This window comes from Ranitomeya variabilis, chromosome 4 (genome assembly GCF_051348905.1).
Source record: "Ranitomeya variabilis isolate aRanVar5 chromosome 4, aRanVar5.hap1, whole genome shotgun sequence".
Taxonomy (NCBI): Eukaryota; Metazoa; Chordata; class Amphibia; order Anura; family Dendrobatidae; genus Ranitomeya; species Ranitomeya variabilis.
In genome coordinates this window covers 643,254,883-643,275,261 of record NC_135235.1, presented here as the reverse complement: position 1 = coordinate 643,275,261, position 20,379 = coordinate 643,254,883, and the positions used below count along the sequence as shown (strand labels likewise).

Sequence of the window (20,379 nt, the reverse complement as noted above, 5' to 3'; positions counted from 1 at the left end):
ATGTAAATGCGATATTATAAATCCCAAAATCATATTATTGGTCTGAAGCGACACATGTGTGTTGTATATGATCAGACCCATCAATTAGCTCCAAACAACATAAGAGAAAAAGATAGGAGAAACCGGAGCATATTTATATAAAGAAGAATACTTTATTATAACAAAAAGAATTATAAAAACAACAGTACCATTTTTAGAGGTGTGTAATACAATACCATGAATAGCACATACGAAGGCACCCACCCTGCTAACATCCCCTACAAGTGATGAACCAGGAGGGAAATCCCTTCCATGTCATACAGCCTGATAAAGTTATCAGCCAATAATCAAGTATCGATAACAAAAAATGAGTAAAGTATATAATAAATAACTTGAGGCCAAATCAGCTTACCGAGGTATGGAGGGGAGGATAGGAGAGTGGGGTCCCGCCAGAGAACAAACTCCCAGAGTTTGTTCTCTGGCGGGACCCCACTCTCCTATCCTCCCCTCCATACCTCGGTAAGCTGATTTGGCCTCAAGTTATTTATTATATACTTTACTCATTTTTTGTTATCGATACTTGATTATTGGCTGATAACTTTATCAGGCTGTATGACATGGAAGGGATTTCCCTCCTGGTTCATCACTTGTAGGGGATGTTAGCAGGGTGGGTGCCTTCGTATGTGCTATTCATGGTATTGTATTACACACCTCTAAAAATGGTACTGTTGTTTTTATAATTCTTTTTGTTATAATAAAGTATTCTTCTTTATATAAATATGCTCCGGTTTCTCCTATCTTTTTCTCTAATGTAAATGCGAGCAGCTAAACACAACGAGTACAAAGTGCGGATTTCTCCTGAACCGTGTGCAACAACTAGCACGAATGGTATCATTAGAAAGCTAATTTCAATATAAGAATGAGGTGTGTGCCGTCACTCTGCTAGATTCTCGAGCCAAGTTATGAGAATTATAAGTATTGCTGGTAAAATCTGTAACTTTGAGGAGAGGGGAGGGTGCAGGTAAACCAGCCCCTTTAGTGATGTCACAAGCATGCAAGTATAAGGCACGGCACTCAACCCAACCTTCATTCTTGCCTGACGAGCTGATACAGCAGGTCCCTCTGATGAACTGGGACATTTGGCTCCGCCCACCGGCCTGGTTAGCTAAAATGATCTCAGCACATGTGAGTGTTACTTTCTGTTTTAATCCGTTTTTTTTTTATAATTTCTGTACATACTTTAAATTGTCTCATCTTGTAAAATCTTGATATACCTTTTATAAACACTGCCTAATCTTTTTATGGAGTAAAAGTTATATTTACTAGCTTCGTTCCCTTGCTCTAAAACGTACCCTAAGTCTTCTGAAGTTAATTACGCTACTAATTTGGGTTGGCTCTGAACCCCTCTGTCGAGAAATCTGACCTGGTGGCAGCAAAGTGTGTTCTGGGCTAGGCAGGTGAGCTGGTAGCGACGGAACAGGGTTTATAAGCTATTGTCTGGCTGCGGCCTGAGTATTTATAATTCCCTCGCTGCAGCTTGCCTGCTAGCCAGTACACAGTGAAGCGGCCCATCCAGCGACTAATTATCCTAGGTGTAGTTCACTGACTGACCTGAGGGTAAGGGGGTGCCGGAGAGCTCCAAGTTCCGAAGCAGAACTGGAGAGAGGGATATACATAAATCCCTGCAGTTCGTGTTATGTTGTAGCAGCAGTGGGATAACTAAAATAAGCCCCTGCGGTACATTGGTAGGTCAATAGCCTTGTTTGTGTTTTCATCACATTGTAGCAGTGGTGGGATAACTAAGATAGGCCCCCTGCACATGTGATATCCGTGTGCTGGCCAAAGGTCACCGCCCCAATTTGTGACAAGGAGCCATGCATACAAGGATAGAGGATAAGGAGTCATGCATACAAAGATGGGATGGGGGAGCCATGCATACAAAGACAGCGATGGGGGAACTATGCATACAAGGGGACAGGGACCCAGGACGGGAGCCATGCATCCTGGTATCCATGGCCCCATCAGGAAAGATTTAAAAAACAAAACAAAACATTACTCTTACCTTCCTCTGCTCCCTCACAGTCGCAGTGTCCTGCCCTGGTGCCAGCAGCTGCTTAATCCTTGTAAGCAGCGCATGGCAGGGACATCATGCGCTGTTCACAAGCAGAGCGAGCACAGCTGCTGGAATACTCACCGGGACCATTGAGATCGCGGTGAGTATCCACTCCTCTTCAGTAGCGCGCACTGTCAGCCGCCTACTTCCTGCTGGGGCCGGCGATCAAGTGTGCCGATACTTAAGAGAAATGAATATTATAAATATATGGGTTGTCATGATAACAGTAGACCCCTATGATTGTCATAGCCAGACTGACATAGCAAGTGAGCATTTCTGCTACACAGAGTAGGGATGAAGCCCTGGTGTGTAGCACAGGTGATCAGATGATCGCAGCATCTAGTCTCCCATGTAGACTATTGAAGCAAGTTTAAAGTGAAAAAAAAAAAAAAAAGTTTTTAAAAATATTTAATATTTAAATCACTTCAAGATAAAATAAAAAAATACACATATTTACATCGCCGTGTTTAGAATCGCACAATCAATATGTAAATAGAATTAATCCGATCGGTAAACGGCGTAACGCAAAAACAAAAATTAAAACGCCAGAATTATGTTTTTTTGATTGCAACATTGCATTAAAATGCAATAATGCGCAATCAAAACATCATAACTACACCCAAATGTGGTCAATAAAAACGTCAGCTTGGCTTGCAAAAAATAAGCCCTCACCCCGTCCCAGATCACGTAAAATGGAGACGCTAAGGGTCTCAGAAAATGTCAAATTGTAATTCAAAAGTAAAACTCGTCCCGCAAAAAAACAAGCCCTCACAAGGCCATATTGACGTAAAAATAAAAAAGTTATGGTTCTGGGAAAAAGGGGAGCAAAAGATGAGATGAGACAGAGATGAAAAAAAGAAAATACCCCTGGTTCTTAAGGGGATAATGACACTTCATTTCAGAATGTGGAGTGCATGCTGGGATACTCAAACAATACATCTTTAGGGGGAAGAGACTAAGGTCACTGCCACAGCCTCTGTGCCCACACTGAAAGGACTATTGACATCAGTTTCAGTTGTCTGGGGTAGTCCCTACTCTACTGAGAATGCATTATTTGTCAATTGTCAGTAGGATATTGTCACTGTGAAATAATTTTTTTAATGCACAGAGACAGTGTACTCCGTCTTCAGCTCTGATAAGAACTTACGAGCTGTCAGTGTGCATTGTAAGGACATCAGCGATTAGGAAATTCAGAGACCAGCCCCACCCCTGAAAATGACGCTGCGTTATAATGCGCGCTGACAATGCTCTCTCTTACCTGCTTGTAATTTCTCATCAGGGCCAGAGAGGGAGCGCACTGTCACTGTGCATTAAAAAGAATATTGACTAACAATAATTCTTATGAAAAGGTAATGCACAGTGAAGCAAACTGCAGCCAAGAAGAACTCCCATGCTTCAATTAATGTGTTTCTAGACATTAAAATCACTTGTTTGAATCACGTGTATGAATTCTCTGATGTTTTACAAGATTTGATTTATCTATAAAACATTTCCCACATTCTGAACATGAAAATGGCTTCTCGCCTGTGTGAGTTCTCTGATGTTTAGCAAGATCAGTTTTTTTATAACAACGTCTCCCACATTCTGAACATGAAAAAGGCTTCTCTCCTGTGTGAATTCTCTGATGTAAAATAAGTTTTGATTTCTCTGTAAAACATTTTGCACATTCTGAGCATGAGAATGGCTTCTCTCCCGTGTGAAGTCTGTGATGTATAGTAAGTTTTGATTTCTCTGCATAACGTTTCCCACATTCTGAACATGAAAATAACTTCTCCCCTGTGTGAATTTTCTGATGTTTAACAAGTTTTGATTTCTCTGTAAAACATTTCCCACATTCTGAACATGAAAATGGCTTCTCCCCTGTGTGAATTTTCTGATGTTTAACAAGTTTTGAATTATCTGTATAACATTTCCCACAGTCTGAACATGAAAATGGCTTTTCCCCTGTGTGACTTCTCTCATGTATTACAAGATTTGATTTCCTTGTAAAACATTTCCCACACACTGAACATGAATATGGCTTTTCTCCTGTGTGAATTCTGTGATGTTGAACAAATTCAGATTTATATGTAAAACATTTCCCACATTCCGAACATGAAATTAGTTTCTCCCCAGTGTGATTTCTTTCATGTGTTACATCAGTTGATTTCTTTTTAAAACATTTCCCATATTCCAAACGTGCTTGTTGCTTCTTTCTTTTGTGAACTCTGTGATGCTCACCATCTTTTCTGTTATTTTTGTTTTGTTTAACAGTCCGTGATGAAGATAGTAGCTGTTGAAAATAATCAGATGATAGACTATTGCTGTGTAGGGCTGGAGCTGTATCTGAGGTAATGGCAGGCTTTTCATATGTATCTTCTGTGATTCTGTGATCATTTGCTTTCAAATTTGACACTAACAGATATTTCTCTGAACTCCTGGTACAGTCATCTGCCAAAAATAAAACCAATTTTATTATTTTTCAATAACGTCACTGATTATTTATTCAACTATATTATTATATTTTATTATATTATTATATTAGATTAGATTTTGTATAGAAAAATGTCTATACAGTTTGTAGTAAAATAACATTTTCAATTGACTAGGTCAATGTTTGCCACAGTAGACCTCGCTTTACATCTGACCTGCATCTTGCCTCATTCTCCTGTTAGACATTCAACTGCTGTATGTGTATAACTGAACTCAATCTTTAGTAGTTATTGGGGTAAATGTGAGATGAATGCATAGCACCACTGGATCCAATATACACAAAGGATTTTATTGACAATGCGTTTCAGGAGCACCTACATCGCCACCTCCTCCTCCTCAACCGCCTTCTCCACTTTGACCTCTGCCTCCTTGTTCAAGATTGTTGTTTTTTATTTTTTGTTATATTCTATGTTATTTTAAGACATTACCCTATCCACATTTGTTGACTACCTCCTCCGCCTCTTCCACCTACACCACCATGTCCAACTCCTCCAGAGGGAACTCTGCACCCTGGTTGGAGCTCAGGTTTTTTTGGGGTTCATTCTATGTTCTTTTAAGTCCGTTCCCCCCAAAAATAAAAAACTCAAAACACAGTGTTGGATTACTCCTCCCTTGCCTCTTCCACCTACACCACCACGTCCACGTTCACCTCCTGGTACAGGGTCTCATCTTCCTAATTTTTTTAAATCAAATCCACTTCACAATTTTAATATTTGTTCCTAAATTTTTCATAGGTCAAGGCAAATTCTTGCTTTTTGACATTTTGTTGTCTTTTTTGTTGTCTCATATCGGTATCATCAGCTGGAAATGAATGTTAATTCTGGTCACATACTTCTCTTCCACAGATTTTATTTGGATAGCTTCTGTTAGGGCTGGCAGAACGCACCAAATAAATATAAGGATAATAATAAGGTGCGTTCGCAGCCCGGGGTCCACCCTGCAGAGATGTTAACTGCTGCTTGGCAATGGCGGACACAAAGTGGCGGTATCACACTGGACACACGTGGGTTAACAGTCACCCGATGTGTACTTGCGACGAGCTCTGTTGCTTCACAGAGCTGCAGTACCGCAGAGCACAGAGACTGTACCCTGTTAGCTATCACAGGCCACAGCTGAATCAGCGCTAGTGTTCCGTCACAAGACTCAGCCCCAAGGACGTGGAGTAAGAGTCTCTCTAGACCTACTAAGCGCTCGACATCGCACCAGTGATGCCTGGACAGCACCCGACCAATTGATTTAGTGCACAGAGTGCGCGCAGCATTGCAATTGCGAACACCACTAACCACCCTGACTAGGGAGTAAAGCGTACTGATTGTGCATGGAGTCACACTGGCGAACGCCACTAATGACGCTGGTTATCGTGCTCAGTGCTTGCAATGCACTACATGGTGCTGTATTTGCTCTAACCACCCTGACTCAACACGAGGGAAGGGGATAATTAGGAGCTTGCACCAGTTACATACATGCATCCACACACCAAAATTTAGGATTATACTAGATTCTTTTCTAGCCACAGCCTTCTGGGACGACCTTACTAGAGGACCAATCTGAGCTGCTTGGGGACCTGGGCATGTGGCCTCTGACCACCAATGAGCGGTAGTCTCATGGGCATGCTCAGAAGGCAAAAAGCAGGACTTAGTCCCAGGAGCATCTGCTCACCGCTGACTGGTTGCTATAGCTGGACCTGGGACGTCAGCAGCAACCAGACGCACAGCATTAGCCTGAGCAAGACGCTGGAACCGAAGTCTCTATTGAGCAGTATCCTCTGTGGCTGAGGAAGAATGGGAGACAGCATCCCAAATGATGGCACTGCATTTTTTACGCAATTTGGCCAGTCCTGATCCCTTGGCAATACTACACACGGGGCTGTCACTATGAGACAGGTTAAGTGGTAGTTTGAATGTCGAATGTGCTGTCCTGCCACCTTTTAAGAGCGTAGCTGCAATTCCAGAAGATGCCACTGCAAGTGCAATCTTTTTTTGTTGTCGAAATTTTGGCAGGAGCAAGTTGATTACAAATGTCTTTCCTGTTCCACCTGGAGCATCGAGGAAGACAATCTCACCTTTGTTGGTTTCACTGAAACTTAAAATGTAGTTATAAGCGTCCCTTTGATCTGGTACCAATATTGGCTCGTTCTGAGACACAAATGCTGTCAGTTCATCAATATTGTAGTTTGTTTCTATGAAAATCTCCCTACACATTTGGATGCCTTCAGGATTTCTTATTGGAGCAGGCAAACCAAGCAACTGTAAGGCTTTTCCTGACATTGCTATGCACTGATCTTCAAGGAGTATTGAAGTTTCATTGAACATTTCCTCATTGAAATTGATGAGTTGCTGAGGATTTTCCCTTCTAATCTGCATGAGGATGTCCTCACTGAGATCAGTTTTGTACTTTGTCTGACTCTCTTCAGGTCAGAAAATGATGTAGGGCCTTTGACAACATGAAGTAACATGCGCAGGTAGAAGCACTCTGCATTTGACGGATGAACAGTGTAGACGCGACCAAGAGTATCAGTTGCTTTCACCCCTGGATAGCCTCAATATCAAGTTTTCAAGTTTCCTCCGTTCCTGTGTTTTTCTGGAGGAATTCCAAGTGTAGTACTTTGGTAAATCACAGTAGAGAATTGTTTTTGCAAAAGGGTCTTGTTGACACAGCTAAAAAAATGCCAAGAGGGTGGTCTTGGGTGGTGTTAGGAGCTGCTGCTGTAAGTTTGCTGGGTTAAAATAAATTCTCTGTCCATTTTCCAAGTGCACACTCAGATGCACAACTGGTGGGTAGCGCTCATGAATGGAGAATCCTAGTATTCTCCAAACAGCTTCATTGCTGCCTATGTACCTGCCCATCTGGAATGCCTCCACTTCATAAATAATAGGTCAATTTTTCTGGAGTTCAAAAACTGCTTGATCACTTCATTTGTGGACATATTTGCAGATATACTTGATTGATTTCACAAGAGTGGCAAATTTGACATTTATGTGGGCCTGGAAGATTTTTGAGAGCAAAGGGTTGTAAGGCATTACCCACCTGTTGTCAATTTCTATCCAACACGCATTTTGAGCTTTGCTATGAAACCACCATCCCGTCTTTCTTCTTCAGTAGACTGGATATCCATCTTGTCCTGTTTGGGTTTCTTGGACCAGGGATCGTAGGTAATGCTTTGAACACGTGCCATCAATCATACAGGGAGAATTTTTGTCGAGACTCCCACACGGACCATGGATCATGTTTTTTGTGATGGTGTCAAACAGCAATGGGTCAATCTGAAGGTCTGGCAATTCAGCACTGATGATATTGTCAATTTCAGTAGGCTGTATTTTTTGCTTCAGCCAGATCAAGATGTGGGCGTGAGGAAGGCCTCTTTTTAACCATTCAACTGAATACATCAAGCACTGCGTCTCACCATAAATATGTGATTTTGTTATGAGATTAGTCATTTTTTTAGTTTCTGTCTGAAAACCCGAGCAATAAGGTCATGGCGATTCACAGTTTTTCGGCCCTGCAACAGGTGCCCTCCAATTTCCTCCCAGGCAGGATTGCAAGTAAAGGTGATGAAAAGATCTGAACGGCCCTACTTTCTCACATAAGTCATTGCATCCTGTGTGTATTCATGCATGTGTCGTGGGCTTCCAGTAACAGTTGATGGAAGAATAACCATTTTCCCCAACTCTTTTGGATCAGCATCATTTGCAACAGCATCTCTAAGGTGAATATATTCCTCTGCCCTGAGCTTCTTTTGATTTAGTCGGATATATAAAAGACATTCACTCTCAATCTTTTTGAAAAATAATCCCAAAGACATTCTTCCTACAAAAATACCATGCATGAAGTAGCATTAATGCTGAATTGCATATTATAAAGAGCAGAGCGACTCAAATACAGTGGGGCAAAAAAGTATTTAGTCAGTCAGCAATAGTGCAAGTTCCACCACTTAAAAAGATGAGAGGCGTCTGTAATTTACATCATAGGTAGACCTCAACTATGGGAGACAAACTGAGAAAAAAAAATCCAGAAAATCACATTGTCTGTTTTTTGATCATTTTATTTGCATTTTATGGTGGAAAATAAGTATTTGGTCAGAAACAAAATTTCATCTCAATACTTTGTAATATTTCCTTTGTTGGCAATGACAGAGGTCAAACGTTTTCTGTAAGTCTTCACAAGGTTGCCACACACTGTTGTTGGTATTTTGGCCCATTCCTCCATGCAGATCTCCTCTAGAGCAGTGATGTTTTTGGCTTTTCGCTTGGCAACACGGACTTTCAACTCCCTCCAAAGGTTTTCTATAGGGTTGAGATCTGGAGACTGGCTAGGCCACTCCAGGACCTTGAAATGCTTCTTACGAAGCCACTCCTTCGTTGCCCTGGCGGTGTGCTTTGGATCATTGTCATGTTGAAAGACCCAGCCACGTTTCATCTTCAATGCCCTTGCTGATGGAAGGAGGTTTGCACTCAAAATCTCACGATACATGGCCCCATTCATTCTTTCATGTACCCGGATCAGTCGTCCTGGCCCCTTTGCAGAGAAACAGCCCCAAAGCATGATGTTTCCACCACCATGCTTTACAGTAGGTATGGTGTTTGATGGATGCAACTCAGTATTCTTTTTCCTCCAAACACGACAAGTTGTGTTTCTACCAAACAGTTCCAGTTTGGTTTCATCAGACCATAGGACATTCTCCCAAAACTCCTCTGGATCATCCAAATGCTCTCTAGCAAACTTCAGACGGGCCCGGACATGTACTGGCTTAAGCAGTGGGACAAGTCTGGCACTGCAGGATCTGAGTCCATGGTGGCGTAGTGTGTTACTTATGGTAGGCCTTGTTACATTGGTCCCAGCTCTCTGGAGTTCATTCACTAGGTCCCCCCGCGTGGTTCTGGGATTTTTGCTCACCGTTCTTGTGATCATTCTGACCCCACGGGGTGGGATTTTGCGTGGAGCCCCAAATCGAGGGAGATTATCAGTGGTCTTGTATGTCTTCCATTTTCTAATTATTGCTCCCACTGTTGATTTCTTCACTCCAAGCTGGTTGGCTATTGCAGATTCAGTCTTCCCAGCCTGGTGCAGGGCTACAATTTTGTTTCTGGTGTCCTTTGACAGCTCTTTGGTCTTCACCATAGTGGAGTTTGGAGTTAGACTGTTTGAGGGTGTGCACAGGTGTCTTTTTACACTGATAACAAGTTTAAACAGGTGCCATTACTACAGGTAATGAGTGGAGGAAAGAGGAGACTCTTAAAGAAGAAGTTACAGGTCTGTGAGAGCCAGAAATCTTGATTGTTTGTTTCTGACCAAATACTTATTTTCCACCATAAAATGCAAATAAAATGATAAAAAAACAGACAATGTGATTTTCTGGATTTTTTTTTCTCAGTTTGTCTCCCATAGTTGAGGTCTACCTATGATGTAAATTACAGATGCCTCTCATCTTTTTAAGTGGTGGAACTTGCACTATTGCTGACTGACGAAATACTTTTTTGCCCCACTGTACAGGTCCTTCTCAAAAAATTAGCATATAGTGTTAAATTTCATTATTTACCATAATGTAATGATTACAATTAAACTTTCATATATTATAGATTCATTATCCACCAACTGAAATTTGTCAGGTCTTTTATTGTTTTAATACTGATGATTTTGGCATACAACTCCTGAAAACCCAAAAAACCTGTCTCAATAAATTAGCATATCAAGAAAAGGTTCTCTAAACGACCTATTACCCTAATCTTCTGAATCAACTAATTAACTCTAAACACATGCAAAAGATACCTGAGGCTTTTAAAAACTCCCTGCCTGGTTCATTACTCAAAACCCCCATCATGGGTAAGACTAGCGACCTGACAGATGTCAAGAAGGCCATCATTGACACCCTCAAGCAAGAGGGTATGACCCAGAAAGAAATTTCTCAACAAATAGGCTGTTCCCAGAGTGCTGTATCAAGGCACCTCAATGGTAAGTCTGTTGGAAGGAAACAATGTGGCAGAAAACGCTGTACAACGAGAAGAGGTGACCGGACCCTGAGGAAGATTGTGGAGAAGGACCGATTCCAGACCTTGGGGAACCTGAGGAAGCAGTGGACTGAGTCTGGTGTGGAAACATCCAGAGCCACCGTGCACAGGCGTGTGCAGGAAATGGGCTACAAGTGCCGCATTCCCCAGGTAAAGCCACTTTTGAACCATAAACAGCGGCAGAAGCGCCTGACCTGGGCTACAGAGAAGCAGCACTGGACTGTTGCTAAGTGGTCCCAAGTACTTTTTTCTGATGAAAGCAAATTTTGCATGTCATTCGGAAATCAAGGTGCCAGAGTCTGGAGGAAGACTGGGGAGAAGGAAATGCCAAAATGCCTGAAGTCCAGTGTCAAGTACCCACAGTCAGTGATGGTGTGGGGTGCCATGTCAGCTGCTGGTGTTGGTCCACTGTGTTTCATCAAGGGCAGGGTCAATGCAGCTAGCTATCAGGAGATTTTGGAGCACTTCATGCTTCCATCGGCTGAAATGCTTTATGGAGATGAAGATTTCATTTTTCAGCACGACCTGGCACCTGCTCACAGTGCCAAAACCACTGGTAAATGGTTTACTGACCATGGTATTACTGTGCTCAATTGGACTGCCAACTCTCCTGACCTGAACCCCATAGAGAATCTGTGGGATATTGTGAAGAGAAAGTTGAGAGACGCAAGACCCAACACTCTGGATGAGCTTAAGGCCGCTATTGAAGCATCCTGGGCCTCCATAACATCTCAGCAGTGTCACAGGCTGATTGCCTCGATGCCACGCCGCATTGAAGCAGTCATTTCTGCCAAAGGATTCCCGACCAAGTATTGAGTGCATAACTGAACATTATTATTTGATGGTTTTTTTGTTTGTTATTAAAAAACACTTTTATTTGATTGGACGGGTGAAATATGCTAATTTATTGAGACAGGTTTTTGGGGTTTTCAGGAGTTGTATGCCAAAATCATCAGTATTAAAACAATAAAAGACCTGACAAATTTCAGTTGGTGGATAATGAATCTATAATATATGAAAGTTTAATTGTAATCATTACATTATGGTAAATAATGAAATTTAACACTATATGCTAATTTTTTGAGAAGGACCTGTATATATAATAATACAGGAGAAAAGACGAGTCAGAAGCTCATGATATACAAATGTACACAAAACTATTATTAAATATCCATATACATAAAACTAGAACTGTTAGTGTGCAAGTGCATACAGTTCTTGGAGCAATCAGTAATGATTATAACAATATGAGGTACATGACAAAAATTCCAAATAAGTGAGTGCCGGTAGGTCCCGCCTACACAATTGGGCCAGCACCATATAGTAAACATACCAAATCAAAGTGCCATAGTAAATTTATAAAAATATCTCAGCAGTAGAAATAAATTTAAAGCCTATCTGTATGCTGGTAGCAAAAAGGGTTAAATTTAAAAGCACATTATACATCCCTGTGAATGCCAAACACTCCCATTAGCTCCTAATAGAGCCCGCATAACATGCCGAAAAATCTTTGCATACATGTCAACAATAAATTGGTGGAAGAGGTGTTTGCATTTCAAGATGTGATTTTCCTCTGCAAATCTTGTCATGATCCTATATGCAAAGAAGTCCATGGTAGACTCTTTTTCCTGAAGGGTTGCCTGTTGTAGGATCTGTCTGAAGTATTCCAAAGCGATAGCCATCCTATCCCTGCCAAAAGATGATTGGATATTGCAGTGCATCATAGGACCTGTGAGTTTCTGCTACTCGTTGCAAACTATTGTTCCTTTTCTGAAGCACAATGTCACGGCTTTGAAAATCATTACCTACAATCAAGATGGCTACCTCATCAAATGTGGGAGCATTGAAACGTCGCTGATGTTCACTTGTGGTGTTTTGTCAGCTCGAATGACAACTTTGTAATCGTCATTTGGCATGCATTTAAGTGCAGTCTTGAAAAGTTGAACATATGGATTGTTGGAGTGAAAGAACTGCTGCAAAATAGTGACAATATCAAGGTGAGTGTTAGGAATTAAAGAGCATCTCCGAGGAGCCTCTTCTTCTGCATTTCCCATGAAGAAGAGTTGAAGAAATTGAGGTTCTTCTCCTTGTAATGGAAGCAGTGAGCCAATTGAGTGGTAAACCTGTCCTTGAACTTTAAATGTTGGCATAAATCCTGTAGTAAACATTTCTTTTGTTGCACCAAATGATGTAATTTGGAAGCAGGAGTTGTAGTTCCTGATGTTGTCCAAGAAATGCTTTAATATTGTACTGGTACCTGTCATCAGAGACTTTAGAGGATCTGGTGGAGACAGGAGAGGTGGACGTTTTATCTTTCCATTTGCACAGCATAAACCTGGCGGTTCATCTTTCCATTTTAGGGCACTGCAGTACATGCAGACCACATCCATTTTTCCTATCTGAACTTTAGGATTATCCTGATAGTTTATGTCTGACTGGTAACAAAAGGCAGCATGTTTCAAATCTCCAACCATTTCCTGTGCCCTGGTGGAAGAAATAGCAATTCTCTTAGTGGCAAGTCGGCCTTCTCTCTGCTGAGATGACTCATTAGCCCTTGAGGAAGCAGCTCTTCTTCTCTTATCTGCAAGCCTCGCTTCCCTCACCTCAGAAAGTTCATTGGCTCTTGAGGAAGCAGCTCTTCTTCTCTTATCTGCAAGCCTCGCTTCCCTCTCCTCAGGAAGTTCATTGGCTCTTGAGGAAGCAGTTCTTGTTCTCTTGTCTGCAAGCCTCGCTTCCCTCTCCTCAGAAAGTTCATTGGCCCTTGAGGAAGCAGCTCTTGTTTTCATGTCTGCAAGTCTCGCTTCCCTCTCCTCAGAAAGTTCATTAGCTCTTGAGGAAGCAGCTCTTGTTTTCATGTCTGCAAGCCTCGCTTCCCTCTCCTCAGAAATTTCATTGGCCCTTGAGGAAGCAGCTCTTGTTCTCTTGTCTGCAAGCCTTGCTTCCTTCTGCTCAGAAAGTTTATTGGCTCTTGAGGAAGCAGCTCTTGTTTTCATGTCTGCCAGCCTCGCTTCCCTCCTCAGAAATGTCATTGGCCCTTGAGGAAGCAGCTCTTGTTCTCTTGTCTGCAAGCCTTGCTTCCTTCTGCTCAGAAAGTTTATTGGCTCTTGAGGAAGCAGCTGCTGTTCTCATGTGTGTCAGCCTTGTTTCTCGGTCTTCACATTTTACATTGGCCCATAATACAGCTTTTCTTTTTGCATCAGCTGACACTCGTGCCATGGAATTCCTTTTCTTATGAGGCATTATTGTGTAAAAATAGTCTGTAAATCGCAGTTTCTATATCCTCTCACATAGAGGTAATGTGACTGATATCAGCCTTTCCACGAACACACCCTAACTGACATTTTATTACCTCACACAAGCTTTGTTATACTGAGAATGTCCTTTGTTGCCTATATTAACCAATCAGAGCTCAGATTAATTAATTGTAGCAAAATAGAAGCTGAGCTGTGATTGGTTGCTATTGGCAGCCTGATATATCAAAGCCAACAGGAAGCCCTCCCCCCTTGCAGTATATATTAGCTCACACATACACATAATAGATAGGTCATGTGACTGACAGCTGTCGTATTTCCTATATCGTACATTTGTTGCTCTTGTAGTTTGTCTGCTTATTAATCAGATTTTTATTTTTGAAGGATAATACCAGACTGTGTGTGTTTTAGGGCGAGTTTCATGTGTCAAGTTGTGTATGTTGAGTTGCGTGTGGCGACATGCATGTAGCGACTTTTGTGAGATGAGTTTTGTGTGGCAACATGCGTGTAGCAACTTTTTGTGTGTCGATTGCATGTGACAGGTTAGTGTAGCAAGTTGTGTGCAGCAGGTTTTGCGCATGGCGAGTTTTGCGCGTGACGAGTTATGTTTGGTGCGTTTTGAGTATGTGCAAGTTTTGTGTGTTGCAACTTTTGTGCATGTGGCAATTTTTCCGCATGTGCAAGTTTTGCGTGTCGCGAGTTTTCCATGAGGTGAGTTTTGCACGTGTGGCGAGTTTTGCGTGAGCCTAGTTTTGCATGTGGCGAATTTTGCGCGTGGCGAGTTTTGAGAGGCGACTTTTGTGTTTTGACTTTTATGTGGCGAGGTTGGTGTATGTGTGGTGAAATGTGCGCTGAGGGTGGTATATGTGTTCAAGCACGTGGTAGTGTGTGGCGCATTTTGTGTGTGTGTTCATATCCCCGTGTGTGGTGAGTATCCCATGTCAGGGCCCCACCTTAGCAACTGTATGGTATATACTCTTTGGCGCCATCACTCTCATTTTTTAAGTCCCCCTTGTTCACATCTGGCAGCTGTCAATTTGCCTCCAACACTTCTCCTTTCACTTTTTCCCCATTATGTAGATAGGGGCAAAATTGTTTCGTGAATTGGAACGCATGGGGTTAAAATTTCGCCTCACAACATAGCCTATGACGCTCTCGGGTCCAGACGTTTGACTGTGCAAAATTTTGTGGCTGTAGCTGCGACGGTGCAGGTGCCAATTCCGGTCATACACACATACACACACACACATTCAGCTTTATATATTAGATAAAACTTGTTTGCATCATTATGTGGAGTGCCAAATTCTCTTTTTATATCGATTGGAGTGGATTCCTATTTGTTCACCGATGAAACGCTGACAGTTCCACATATCCTTTTTTCATACCTTGAGTGTCTCAAGCCATCAGGTTGCTGGTCTTCCTCTATGCCTTGTTCCTTCTATTCTTCCAACCATGTTGCCCTTCTCCAGTAATTACTCTCTTTGTATTATGTGTCCAAATTAGGCAAGTCGTAACATGGTGATCCTTGCCTCGAGTGACATGTCTGGCTTGATCTGTTCCAAAATTGATTTGTTTGTTCTTCTTGCCATGCATGATATTGATAACATCCTTCTCTAGCACCACATTATGAAGACGTTGATTTGTCTTCAGTCTTGTTTCTTTATCATCCAGGTTTCGCATCCATATGTTACAGGAAGGACCAGACTATATACAAGCTGTGTCTTCGTCGCCAGTGAAATCTTCCTTGATTTCAAGACCTTCGCCAGTTACTTCATTGTTGATTTCCCCATAGCTATTTTCCTATTGACTTTCGGTAACATCGCTACATCTTGAGTGATCGTTGATCAGAGTAGGTTTAAGTCCTTAACAGCTTCCAGTTTGTCGTTGTCCATTTCAAACGTGTCCTGGTAAGTGGTCCAAAAAAGTCTTCTTTTTCAGAGTAGATGCCTGTCATGCTGGTGTTTATACACATATATTGTATACGGAAGTAGCCATGGCTTTTTAGCAAGCAGTGGTTAAAAAAAATGTTTCTTTTTGATGCATTGCATCGCGATTGATGTTTGTGCATAAACTGAATAAGCAATGGAAAACATTAGGGCCTAGACAGTATGACCAATGAAGAAGAAACGGAAATAACCAATCCAGGACCCGTGAAGTCTGGGACTAAAAAGCAGCACGGGCTCACAAACCTGACCAGCCAACATATAACATTTACCACTCATGTCTCAAACAAATGGCTCAAATTTGCTTTTTCAAGTTTTGTTTTACTTACCATCATCACAAAAAGTAAACTATAGAGATCACAGCAAATATGAAAAATGGTTGTAAACCTATTGCAACTACTATGCACTGTAAGAAGTGCATTCTATAAAATAATAAGATCGACCACACACTTTATCTAATAATCCTGACCAAGTATATACAGTATGCCATGTAGGAATGTAGAAGAGACCAGAAAGGAGGAGGAGGATATCATCCAATATCTGTTGAATAAATCTAATAGATAACCACCAATTAAGAAACAAAAGCCAATATCACCTTCTACTGTGGGTGGCCTACTGAAGATCCACATAAACATTAGGCTATCATCAGGTTTGGTCAACAGTCTAAAGCCCCCATCACACATAGCGAGATCGCTAGCGAGATCGCTGCTGAGTCACAAGTTTTGTGACGCAACAGCGACTTCAGTAGCGATCTCGCTATGTGTGACACGTACCAGCGATCAGGCCCCTGCTGTGAGATCGCTGGTCGTGTCGGAACGGCCTGGACCGTTTTTTGATCGTTGAGGTCCCGCTGGGTAGCACACATCGCTGTGTTTGACACCTTACCAACGACCTCGTTGACGACTCAGACACTGAATCGTCATAATAGCTCCCATGTGAGATCGTTGTACAGGTCGCTACAGGTCGCTGGTGAGATGTCAAACAGTGAGATCGCAGCAGCGATCGTTGGGAAGATCTCACTGTTTGACATCTCACCAGCGACCACATAGCGACGCAGCAACGATCCCTGACAGGTCGTATCGTTGTCGGGATCGCTGTAGCGTCGCTATGTGTGACGGGGCCTTAAGGCTGCCGTCACACTAGCAGTATTTGGTCAGTATTTTACATCAGTATTTGTAAGCCAAAACCAGGAGTGGAACAAATAGAGGAAAAGTATAACAGAAACATATGCACCACTTCTGCATTTATCACCCACTCCTGGTTTTGGCTTACAAATACTGATGTAAAATACTGACCAAATACTGCTAGTTTGATAGCAGCCTAAAGTTGGTGGAGGTCAGGATTCAGCATGTTTGATATTGGACTGCAGATTCTTTTGTTCTCTAAGAGATAAGTTTCCGACACACAGAAAATGAGAATGCTTGGCCAGCTGAGCACTCCTGAAAATGGGAGTTGGATAGAGAAAGCTTCCCGGCTGAATGATCAGGTTTCTTGTTTAGGAGAGCTTAAGAATCTGTGGATAGGGACAGAATACCAATGCAAGTCTCTAAAACTTTAACGCAAGGCATTTTAAGGGGTGATTTCACAATAAAACAATAGTACCCCGAGTTATATCTCTTTACATATCAATCATTCATACATATTATATGACCTGTTATCTCATATTGCAGAACCGCTTATGAGATGAGGAGCGAAGATAGAAGAGGTTCATGAACATTGAGTTGGACCAATAAAGTGCATAAATACTCTGGAAATATTAGCCATGTAAACAATAACACAGGCTAGTTTCACACTAGCATTTATCCGGGCTGCGGAGGGCTGCGGACTTCCTCCGTAAAGCCCCGCCCACTGCCGCGCCTCTTCGTTCAGCTCCGCCTACGGCTGCATGCGGCGTGTGCACCCTATCTTTAACATTGGGTACGCAGGCCATGCCGCTGTATGCGGATGCTGCCGCATGTGTCGTTTTGACGGTGCGGCATCTGCACGAAAATGCAAAATGTTGCGTTCAGCGTAGGTCGTCGCACCGTCAAAACGACGCATGCAGCGGCATCCGCATACAGTTGCATGGCCTGCGTACCAAATGTTAAAGATAGGGTGCGCACGCCGCATGCAGCCGTAGGCAGAGCTGAACGAAGAGGGGGGCAGTGGGCGGGGCTTCACGGAGGACGTCTCCATTCCTCCACAGCCCGGACAAACGCTAGTGTGAAACTAGCCTAAATATGGCTTTATATACCACACTGATGTAATACTACATATTAGGCTAGGTTCACACATCCATTCAGCATTTCATTTCTCTTTTTCGCTGTAGGACAACCTGCATATTTCACTGATACAATGGATGACACCTAACAATCACACTGCAAACAGTAAACTAGTACAGCACATCGCCCATATTGGAATACTTATCCGTTTTCTTTTTTACACAGCCGATCCTTGGAAACTGGGACGACTGTGGCAGGCCATATGTATCTGTGCCTGAGACTCCATTCTAGTGCTAAGCTGGAGATGTACAAATTAACCACAGCCCCTTTCTAAGTCCTGCCCATCTCCTGCTTGATTTACCTTCTTTACCTCGCTACTCCTCATGCTCTGCTAACTTTCTGAGCGCCCCCCCATGTTTGTACCCTTATGCTAATGAAACAATTGCAGAGACAGCACCCTTTCCCCTCTGTTTTAAACCACTTTAAGACTTTGCAGTGTTAACACACAAGGGAAGTGCTCTGGAGCCCGGCAGAAAGCAAGTCTAGGACTGATTTGCTCATGCATGACAAACCATAGTAAGGCCACGTTCAGTATTTGAAAAATACAGAAGTGGTGACATGTTTCTATTATAATACAACAAGTATACAACAACTAATGTATCCTTAGGTGGTACCAGGATTTCAATGTACTGGTAGGTTGTCTGAGGGGGATCATATTTTAGTATGGGTGTATATGTAGGATTTATGTAAGTACATAATGTAAATAATATACAAAGAACGTACAGAAAGTACATGTTTTTAACATTATTGTTGTTAAATAATAATAAAAAAAAACAATTTATGAAGAATTTTTATATAGGGTTGGGTATTTATACATTTATACATAATTTTATACATATTTTATATTTTTTTGTGAATAATAAATTTAGAATTTTAATATGGTCAATAGGGGGGGTTGCATTAGTTGTGTTATTTGTGGGATTTTTTGCATATACAATTTCTTGGACAAGGAGCAGTGATCCCTTTAGGGTATGTATTTGAGCATCGGTCTTTGGGAAACTGGAGAAATAATTCGCCTCCTATGCAGTAACAGGACATGTTTTAACAGAGACATTCCCCCTTTTTTAATACTTGTGCAGTGTATATATATTGTTTAATGACAGTGTACAATTCACCTAGGTAGCCTGGCTAGAAGCGTGAATAATGCCATTCGTTAGCCAATTAGGTATACCGGCATACCAGCAGGGAAAGTATGGGGGTATAAAGGTTCAGCGGTAGTACAGGGACAACCACCTTGAGAAAGAGGGACGGTTCCCTCGAAATGCGTCGGTCATTGGCCCCTGTACATGTCCGTTTTCTACGGACAGGTGACGTCACCGCTAAACCACGCCCCCTACACACCACGCTGCTACACGGCGGCGCGTTCAGCCAAGGCGTACCGCCGGCTGTTGCAGTGGGTAATCCGGGAGCCACCTGGGGTGCAAAGGGAGGACGCTCCCCACCTGCGTGCCCAGCTCAGCCATCCGCAATACCAGCCACTTCGGGCACACACCAAGTAGTGCCGCTCCTACACTTCTGATTGTGCAGACATGGGTGGACACAGATACGAGAAGGTGGGCACCGCTATATGTTTATGTGTTTACATGTGTTTTTAGCGCGGCAGCCCTCTGTTTGTTTTTTGATTTGGATGTTTCTATTATACTTTCCCTGTGATTGTGCCACTCCTGATTTTAGCTTAACAAACACTGATGGAAAATACTGACGCAATACTGAACGTGTGGATGTGACCTAAGGCTTGATTTTTACATGCAGAGTGGGCAGTTCTTCTCATCTGCTGGAGTCCAGTAATGGGCTCACAGCTCTTTATTAAAATAGGCATGTGCAAAACAGACATCTCCTTGCTAACTCCAAATCCATGGAGATGTAGTTTTGAACTTCAGCTCCTGTGGGAAATCTTATGTTCTGATGTAGCTCAATGTAAGAAAAAGAAAAATTTATTAAAATATGCAAAATATGTGGGCGAATGTGTGCTTGGAAAGTGCAGCCTACCATGAATTTGACCGTTAGGGCAGACTGTCAGTCGTGGCATGGCTCATGAAAAAGCAATGATTTATTATTATTTTATCCTTGACCCTTTAGTGAAATTTTTGTTGGGAGCCAGAAATAAAAACTTGGTTAATTTTTTGGGGCTGCACAAAAAATAATTATATCAAAATTATGATCCGCAAAAGTTATACTATGCTAAACAATAATCTAATAAATCCATCTGTTTTACCAGTAACTCAACTGCATGAGAACGGAAAACAAAAAAAGCACACCGTTGAATTATTTCACAAGATAATCAAAGGCAATTTTTATTAATATACAACAAAATAATGAAAAAGAATAATAGAGATAAAAACAGATGCCTCAGAT

At 42.1% G+C, this 20,379-nt stretch overlaps 2 protein-coding genes across 2 annotated transcripts in view; both read right to left on the bottom strand.

Annotated features, from left to right (window-relative positions):
* The window catches only part of LOC143767341 (uncharacterized), an 855,449-nt gene that overhangs the window by 344,128 nt on the left and 490,942 nt on the right, over positions 1-20,379 (bottom strand). The gene's annotated exons all lie outside the window — the stretch shown is intronic.
* Positions 4,395-20,379, bottom strand: part of LOC143767393 (uncharacterized) — a 32,976-nt gene continuing 16,991 nt past the window's right edge. Inside the window, exon 2 of the mRNA XM_077255699.1 lies at positions 4,395-4,522. The gene's annotated coding sequence lies outside the window, so the exon portion shown is untranslated. The remainder of the gene's footprint in view (positions 4,523-20,379) is intronic.